Here is a 10,068-nt window from a genome sequence, read left to right on the forward strand (position 1 = left end):
AGTTTTACGTACAATATTAACTTTTTGACTCTTTCTAATACTAAATTAGAAAACTAAGTCCTGAGTTGGTCCTAATTTACTATATTAAATATAGAGCTAAATAAGTCATTTGTTTTTATGCTTAAACAAGATAAAAAAATATGAAAAATAATTTATATGACGTGCAAACTGTTTTACCTTTTTTTATTCTTTAAAATAATTTTATTTTTGCCTTGTTTAAAAGCTAAAATAAAACGATATTATTTAAACATGTATCTTGTGTAACAAGTCAAAACTTCGTTGACTCAACAACAAAAAGAGTCCAAAGACTAATATAATGCTTAAAGTTAAATCTCGAAAATCAGTATAATAAATTTTGCATACGAATAGCCAAAGTGGTGAATCAAAGTATAATAAATACGTTGTTAATTATTATGATAGTCGCAGGTCAAAGGAAACTCCATTATTATGTTCATCTTGAGAATATCCTATTGACAAATATACGGTAACTATAACCATTAGAAATTCTTAAAGTGAGTCAGTTCAATGGTCATATCTCTATATGCACCATCTATATATATAATTTAATAAATGAGATCTATTAATTTTCATCCAATGAAGACCATTATATATATATTGATCTTTCCGGATTATTAATGTTCTTTTTAATAATCCTATAACCAAGAACAATTTAGATTAAATTATAAAAGATTTATCTTTTAATATTATGATCACTATCACAATGATAAATCTCTAAATTTAATCAAGAACCTTATTATATTAACATTTAAATATAATTAATATAATAATAATAACAAATTATTTGACACATGATTGATTAGATTATGGTCATACTTCTTATTCCCAACACTTTTTTGCAGAAAAGTGGGCACATGCATATTAAAAAACATCTACACAGACAGATAACATTATAATAGAAAAACATTTGTACCAATACAAAAGTTTGGTATCCAATTTCTTCTTTCTATTTTATGCTATTTTTTTGTTATTAAAAAATAATTTTACCCCACGACAGAATTTAAAAACTAATTCACTTTTAATAAAAAAAACTGCCCCTACATATTCAATTCTTTTTTTTGTAAAGAAATGACTCTACCCACGATAAAATTTAAAATTGATTCATTTTATTTCAGGTAACACAAAACTTAATATGATAATTTATTTTTTTTGCTATAAATTCAATTTTTGCTTAATATCTATATTCTAGTCTTTAAAAAATCTAGGAATGGAAGTGCATGATCATGGAGCTGGTACAAGCAACAGACGTCATAATAATATAATTGGTTGGTATTCTATAACAAAATTAATTAAATTAATATACACTATTTATATATTTCTAATATCTATTGTTTAACTTTAAAAAAAAAAATTTTACATACAACATAGTACTCCTTAATGAAACAATATATAAAATTACTAGAGTTTGGTGTCCAACTCTTTTAGACTTCGTGTATCTTTACACAATTCATTTCAACAAATAAATTTATAGGACAAAATAATAATTTTTTTAATATTCCATCCTCATCATATAATATTAAATAGTTAAAAAAAATTAAAATAAACAATGTATTCATAAAACTAATAATAACAAATAGAATAAAAAAGAAAAATATAAATATATCTCTTATTTCTTGTTATGTGTATTTTTTAATATGGGTGAATAGATATATCTTACAAAGTAATAACGATGAAATAAAAATAAATTTATTACTCTATGTTATAAAAGAAATACTGAGTACTCTTTAACTAAAACTTTTATTATAAATTTATTACGAAAAAATGTATTTATATTTTAAAATAATATAGATGTTTGGGATAAAAAATAAAAAATCGAAGAATATGTCTTTGCATTCTTATATTAAAATATAAATGAAATCATTTTATATACAAAAATATTATTTTATAAGATAATTACAAAAAATTTTCAAACGCTCCTAATTTAATTCGTTGATCTAGTAACACACACTTGATAAGATATTAAATAGTATTCTTATATTAAAGTTTATCATAATAATTTTATTATCAAAATAGTTATTTATATATTGTGTTAAATTAATGCAACATAGTGATTTTTAATATACTTTAATTTAATTTTTTAATTTTTATTTTAACTTATATTTTTATATTTTAAAATTTTGGTAATAATATATATTTTTTATAATTTTAAAATTAAATTAGAAAAAATTTGACTTAAATACAAACACAATGCTAGAAGAAGAGCAATTCACCTGCCTTGTGTCATGCACAAAATTCTTGTCATATTCTTGCAAAAAAGCTCAAAAATATCCATGCTTAAAGAAGCTCCGCCAAGTGGTGGCTTGTCGAATCAGTTTCTTGTTGATAATGTTTCAAGGTCTGCAGCTACCCATATGGATTTGACAAGAAGCAACTTTCTTTCAAAACCTTATTCTTTTGCCAGCAACACAGGTAATATGTTATTAAGTTGTTTTATTTGGTCTTACTGTTATACCAAGCTGCTTATGACATGTGCTAAATTAAGTAAATTCGGCAATTATCAAAAGAGTATCTCTAGCTATAAGTGGGTTCGCAGCATTTTGGTACTAATTAATTATTACGTAACTAGTTTTGAAGCACAAACTTTGACAAGGAGCAAACAGATATGTTGCAGCACCTTTGTTGCATTTAGATAAGCCACATAACATTTAGTTGTTATAGTTAGTGTGTGTGTGTGGTTTTTTTCTTTTTAGTAGTTATAGTAGTTGTATTAATATTATGGGAAACTTAGATGTCCATAGAAGTGACATGGGCTTGGTTTTGTAGGAAATCCTCTCGGAACAATACAACAACCAAACGGGAGTGTTCCTGTGATTTAGCAACTTCGATGGGATTTTTTTGCTAGGTGGTACAGGTAACTAATACGAGGTTAGGATTTAGCTCCATTTTTTAAGCTGATAGAGTAAATTACTCAAATTGTACATCCTGTCATCTACTCTGTAAATGAAACTTACCTTTGTTATATAATGGTTGGAAATGAAGAAATTATTAATTGTGTTCAGATTTTATGATTGTTGCCGACTCCTGAAAGTTGGATTTTTTTTCTAATCTGCTTAACTTCATAACAATTTGGACTTTTTAATAAAATAGAAGGCAGAATGTTTGGTGGCAACAGGCACACTGGCATCATTCATGTTATTACAAGATTTTTCAATATAAGTAAATTTTTTTATTTTTAGAGTATTCTCAAAAGTAAAGCAAGATTATGTCTTTAGATTTTATGTGATTTATCTAGAATCAAGTGTTGCTAAATTTGCAAGTATAGCAAATTTTGCACCATTCTGAGTATTCAGAAAAGTATATCCTAAATGAGCTGTTAGGAGGATTCTCTATCTTCCTCCATAGAAGATATAAAATTCAAAGGCAAAAGATAAATAAACATTAGCTTGAATTATATATACCATATATGGAAAACTAATGAAAGGAATAAAAAAGTTATCGATAATTTAATGAAAAAGATACAATATCAGCTGAATAACAAGTTGTGTACAAAACACAAGAGCCATTACATGAACTGAATATCCAAATTTCCAGTAAGTCTATAAAATTCTCTTATACTTGCTTGCTCAAACCAGGTCAAAAATAACAAAATTGGTAGAGAAATTAAGATACTTTCTCCAGTAATTGCAACTACACTAGATATCGTATGTTAGAAGCCCCCCAAAAGGGCATCCCAAATGTCAAAGCATCAACCTTGACGAATTAAACTACCACCTTGATTATTCCAATTTTACCTACATTATTGTTCATGTCATTTAATGGTGTTTGAATTAAGCTACTACTTATTCTTGACAGTTAGGCCAAGTTCACCTGCAACAATAACAGTGGTAGCCATATCAATGAACATTCCATGCTCCACAACACCGGCGATTTGCAGAATGGAATCGCGGCAGCCTTCAAATCCCCAATACTCTGCTTGAAATACAAATCAATGATATAGTTGCCATTATCAGTGACATAAGGCTCAGCCTTTTCGCCCAAAGTTTTGAGCTTTGCAACGCAACCAGATTCCTGAAAGAGATTCTGAAGCCTAGAAGCAGTGAACTTCCAACAAAATTAAATAACTTCAACGGGCATAGCCAAACCGCTACCACCAATATAGTTAACGAGCTTGGACTCATCGACGATTACAACGAACTTCTTACAAGCACCTTCAACCATCTTCTCCCTCAAGAGGGAGCCACTGCAGCCCTTGACGAGGTTAAGGTAAGGATCAACCTCGTCGGCGCCGTCAATGGCGAGATCAACGACGGGGTGAGAGTCCAGATCTGACAAGGGGATCCCAGAGAGAGGGCTTGCTCGTGCGTCTTCTTGGAAGTGGGGATTCCGACGATGTCCTTGAGCTTGCCCTGACGGAGAAGCTCGCCAATTCGGTCGACGGCGTGTTTGGCAGTGGAGCCGGTTCCGAGGCCGAGAACCATACTGGATTCGACGTACTCGATGGCTTTGTAGGCGGCGATTTTCTTCAGATGGTCTTCGTCTTCGATAAACTGAACAAAACTTGAACAATAAACTCATAACCCTAAACTGAACAATAAATCAGCAAGACCAAATTACCAACAATAAATTGAATAGATAGTAAACAGCAATACCAACAATAACCCTAAAGTGAATAAACTGAACAATAACCAGCAAATCTAACAATGCATCAGTAAAGATTACCTGAATAGATGGCTCGGGCTCCATATGCACTTCAATCGGTGGCTGGGTGGGAGATTGGGAGGGGCTGTCTTGATCGTGGGTGACCCTAAATCCAGAACCCAGAAACGCTGCTGGTGGAGGCGGTGAGGTCGGAGGTGGCGAGGTCGGAGGTCCTGTGTTGATCGTCACCCGTCGGTGCTGTCTGCTGTGTTGCCCTGTGGCTTTTGGGTCAGTGGGTGACTGGGTGGTGGCGAGCCAGGCGAAGTGCTGTGTTGAGCTGGGTCTTCATCTTCGTGGTGCACCGGCGGTGGGGGATTTGCTCTGTTCGGTGGTGGGATTTGGAGAAAGGCTTCGAGACTCAAGGAGGTGGGTGGCTCAGGCTGGCTCCGTAGATGGGTGAGTGGGTGCGCAGGCCGCAGAGGGCGAGATATGGTGGCTCAGGCTGGCTCCGAACTGGGATTTGGCAGTTAGGTTTCCATGGGGGATTTGGGGAGGGATGGAGTCGCGCAGCAGTAAGGAAACACACACTAGGACTCGTTTTTTTGGGGGGGGGTTGGGGTTGGTAGTTTTTAATTTTTAGGGTTTTTGAATTCCAAGACCCAAGATGTTTATACCTATTTTTGTTGAAAATAAATAAATAAATAAATGAACTTCGCCCGATACTCGTCAGTTGATTCATATTTGATAACTCGTATGAAAGCTTATTCCCTTTTGGTAATTGCTAATGGCCAATGACAATGTTGCATCTTGATCTGGTCACTTACAATATAATTCTAGGGTTTATTGGTTATAATACCTATGAATTCTTAATCAATGAATCAAAACATTAGATCCTTACTACATTGTTCATTTTCAGTACTATTTTTCATTATTATTATTTATAGTGCATATAACATTGCAATTATTCATAATATGATAGCGATTAAAATGGGGATGAAGCAGCAGGAAGAGTATGATGGCGACGGTGCTGCTGCTGTTTCTTCCACACAGAAAATGGTGTTTGCTTACTATGTCACTGGTCATGGATTTGGCCACGCAACTCGTGTTGCGGAAGTAACCTCTCATTTCTCATTGTCATTGTCATTGTCATTCATGATTCATTATTTCAATATTGCATTACACTTAAGTTTGAATTGCAATTTCAATTTCAATTGCATGTATACATGCAGGTGGTGAGGCATCTAATCCTTGCTGGTCATGATGTTCATGTGGTCACTGCTGCTCCTGAATTTGTTTTCACCAACGAAGTGCATTCTCCTCGCTAATTCTTTCGCAAGGTGAGTTTAATTCATTTTAGCTTGATTCAGACTTAGTTTGATAGTTGGATCCACTTCAAAATGGGGTTGTTCATGACCTAGATTAGTTGGACTGTATATGGATATGTTTGCTATGGAATGAAATGAATGCTAGGATCATAGCCTGTATAGGTGTTTATTTTTGTGAATAGAAAAAAAAAGCACATGCTTTACTACGTGTAATGATAATTGTACTCACCTTGAATTAAACATTGGGTTGACACACACCTTTACCACCATTGGATTGGATGTTGTCTGACTTCAAATCATGGTAACGGTTTTGTGAACTGGCTTAGTATTTGATGCAAAATGAGTACATCAATCATTATTCATTCAGTAAAAGGAGTAAAAGAATTACTATAGTTAGTCCATGCTATTTTAATTTTTTGTGCGTTGAAGGAGATTTATCATCTTCTAGAGTTGTATTCTCGAATCTGGACATTCATCTTATTCAAAAGCACATAATTCTTACAAATTAGAGATACATTTATCCATTTTTTTCAAGGTGGTTTTGGAGTGTGGAGCTGTTCAATCAGATGCTTTGACAGTCGATCCCCTTGCCACTTTGGAGAGGGTAAAGAAACATAACTTCTTAGTTCAGTTAGTTGATTAGTTATAATAAAGATGATCAATGCTTGAACTTTAAATTGTTCTTCTTTGTATTTGGTTATATTAGTATACTGAGGAAACAGTGAAGCCCCGTGCTAGTATCTTGGCGAAAGAAGCAGAGTGGCTGAAATTCATCAATGCTGACTTAGTGGTAAATAAATTATTCTCATGCCAGCCATTTTTGTATGAAGAGAATACACTGTATCTGGTGGACCCTTCTAAAGCTGATATGTAAATGCAGGTATCTGATGTCGTCTCCACTGTATGTCGTGTTGCAGCTGATGTTGGTATACCCTCTGTTTGTGTGGCCAATTTCAGGTAATCTTCCTCCCCTTTTGTGACTGGTGCCACACTAAAAGAAAATGTAGGAAATAAAATTATTGTCTCAAAATGTCTATGTCCTTTCATCTTAGTATTAAGATCTCTCTTCATCGTGTATTCTTTCGAAAACCTGATTGGTATAAATTCTTTTTGACTCCATCGCATCACTAAGTTGCTTGTTCACTTTCTAATTCACTGCCTAAATTAAATAGTCTTTACTAGTAATAAAAAATTTAATCGTAAATGATGCAATTAGAAACTACTTCATTTCAGCACTTGAGAGTTGAGATGAATTGGATTGCTTATTTTTCATAAGCTGCATCAATAATTATTGCTCATTCGATATCGTTGTGATTTCAGTTGGGACATCATCTATCTGGATTATGTCATGGCTGCTGGACCTGATTCTCGTTCGATAGTTTTGCAGGTATCAGCAATATTCTATATAGAAAGTTATCTTTCTGTGCTGCCGTTTGAGAGAAATTTTAGGTTTCTGATTGTGTATCTTAAAAAATTTGATGCTAGTTTGGGATTTAATATATGCATATAGTTTCTGAATCTGATCCGATATTTATGGTGCATACTAAATGACTTTATGAAGCCCCACAGAAAAAGATAAAAGTCCAGCCAAGTAAAATCCTTTCAACTTTTATTATTTTTTAACAAAGATAAAAGATGCAGTTGCATATTTATCGATGCAGATAGCTGAAGACTATTCTAATTGTAATTTCCTTATCCGCCTTCCAGGATATTGCCCAAGTATGTTAGTTCTTATAAAATTTCACAACAATTTCGTAAAATTATTTAAATAGCTGTCTAAATCTTGTCTTTTTAACAGTATTTGTTGCATATTTGCAGTGCCCACTTTTCGCAATGTTATTGATGTGCCTCTTGTTGTGAGGAGGCTGTATAAATCCACAGAAGAGGTACTGCAACAGTACAACATGAACCTTTGCGGAGATTTTCCATACGATGGTTTCGTTCCTAATCTATGACCATGTAATTTTCGTTGTTGAAAAGGTGAGGGAAGAACTAGGGATAGCAGACAATGTGAAACTAGTCATTCTCAACTTTGGTGGCCAGGTTATTCCTTAAATTCCATTTTTAGGTACTAGAATTATATATATATTTATCTGGTTATAAAATAGTTTACTTTGAAGCAATTTGTTTTTGTAACTGTTCAAGCCTCCAATTCACTTCATCTGAACCTTCAATTAAATACTGATTTGAATTATGAACACAGTTTACAGTTTTCTTGCTAATTGTTTGTTGGATCAATCTTCGTTTTACGAGTTTGTTACTTCATCATGACCTTATATTTTTAAGTGTTTCCTGTATTTGGACCATTGGCCTCAGTATAAGCAGAGCCACTACCGTCATCAGACATTCTGAATTCTTCCTGACTATATACTGTCTATCCTTGTCTCCAGCCATCAGAATTGAAACTGAAGGATGAGTTTTTGCCTTTTGGTTGGTTGTGCCTGGTACTCATCAATGGTTCTTCTTTATATATGTTTGATTAAAATTGTTCCTCGATTAGTATACAATTCTTAATTGGTTGTGTTGCTTTTATGATCCAGGTTTGTGGTGCTTCTAACACTCAAGACCTTCCTGCAAACTTCAAAAAACTTCCCAAAAATGTTTATACACCTGATATTATTGCAGCATCTAACTGCGTGATCGGTTAGTATGAAATTTCCCTTGGTTTGGAGCTGGACAAAAAAATAATATGCTAATAGCACCTTTGAATATTTTAGGAAAACTTGGATATGGCAGTGTGAGTGAAGCCCTGGCATACAAGTGTCCTTTTGTCTTTGTACATAGAGAATATTTCAATGAAGAACCTTTTCTAAGAAAAATGCTCGAAGTGCTCACTCTCTCTCTCTCTCAAATTTCATTCTCAGTGTTTTCTTGATCTCTTTTTAATTGTCTTTTATTTTCTCCCTTAGCATTATCAAGGTGGCATTGAAATGAGTAGGAATGATTTACTCTCTGGTCATTGGAAACCTTATCTTGAACGGACAATGAGTTTGAAGCCATGCTATGAAGAAAGCATCAATGGTGGGGAGGTACCCTTTAATTCTTGAATGAATTGACTCCTATTTCTTCACAAGTAAATATCATCATGTAATGTCATATTTGACTTTGAGCTTTATTTGTTTAACGGTTGATTTTCTGTGTAACTCTTGCAAGAGTGTCCCCTAGTCTATATAGTAGACAGGGGATGTCAATAAAATATAAATATAAATTAAAATTAGCTTTTGGATTTGTCTGTATGAAATTTTGTATCTCCAAATATTTTGAATGTGAATTCCATGTGATTAATATGCCATAGCAAATAGGTTTTTAGAAAGGGCAATCTTTGAAAGCTTGAAATATTTTTTTAAAAATATCTTTATTTTATCATTGGTGGACCAAGAACAAGGTTTGTTTACCTTACCATTGAATCTGTGACTAGTAGTAATTTTACCTTTTGGGATGAGTTCTCTTCCTCTAGTTTTAGTTTGCCTTGGAGAACGCTTAAGAGCTTAATCTTTAACCGGATTTAATTGTCTATTAATCACACTACCTTGCATTCATTTTTCTTCTTATGAACATGATTTTAGGTTTGTTCTTTTTTTCCATACTGATTCTGACATGTAAGTGCTTATGTATTTCCAAAGTTTGATTTTTATTTTTATTTTTCAAATAAACATTTTAAAAATACAGGTGGCAGCCCAGATCTTGCAGGAGATTGCTTTGGGAAAATATCATGCTTCAGTCAATGTAAAATGGATTCTAACACCTATTAATAGCAGTTTGTTTTTGTCAAAATTTTCTTATTCATTTGTATATTGACTTGATAATATGTAGCATAGCGAGGCAAAAAGATTGTGTGATGCCGCAGTTCCAGATGATCAACGACGAAAAGCCATTGGTCAAGATGATATTTTGATCCCAGAATGGTATGCAAATGCTGGAAAACAACTTGGTTGCTAATCATCATATTTGTAAGTATTAATCCATGTTTACAGCATACAGGTAATCATATTCAAATTCATGTTTATAATTTTGTTGTATGGTTCCTAATACATAAGTAATTTGTTTTTGCTTAAGGTTTTTCATGGAAATGTTGAAGGTTTTCTAAGATACCTCTTTGCTTTGAGAAACAAACAATGCTGGCGATTAAGGTTATGCTATAAGGACA

At 33.1% G+C, this 10,068-nt stretch overlaps 2 pseudogenes; one reads left to right on the forward strand and one right to left on the reverse strand.

Annotated features, from left to right (window-relative positions):
* Window positions 1-3,734: 3,734 nt before the first annotated feature.
* Window positions 3,735-4,701, reverse strand: LOC107485303 (probable ribose-5-phosphate isomerase 2; annotated as a pseudogene).
* A 347-nt stretch (window positions 4,702-5,048) lies between these two features.
* LOC107485304 (L-arabinokinase-like) lies at window positions 5,049-9,860 on the forward strand (annotated as a pseudogene).
* The last annotated feature ends 208 nt before the right edge of the window (window positions 9,861-10,068 follow it).

Source organism: Arachis duranensis, chromosome 4 (assembly GCF_000817695.3).
Source record: "Arachis duranensis cultivar V14167 chromosome 4, aradu.V14167.gnm2.J7QH, whole genome shotgun sequence".
Classification (NCBI taxonomy): Eukaryota; Viridiplantae; Streptophyta; class Magnoliopsida; order Fabales; family Fabaceae; genus Arachis; species Arachis duranensis.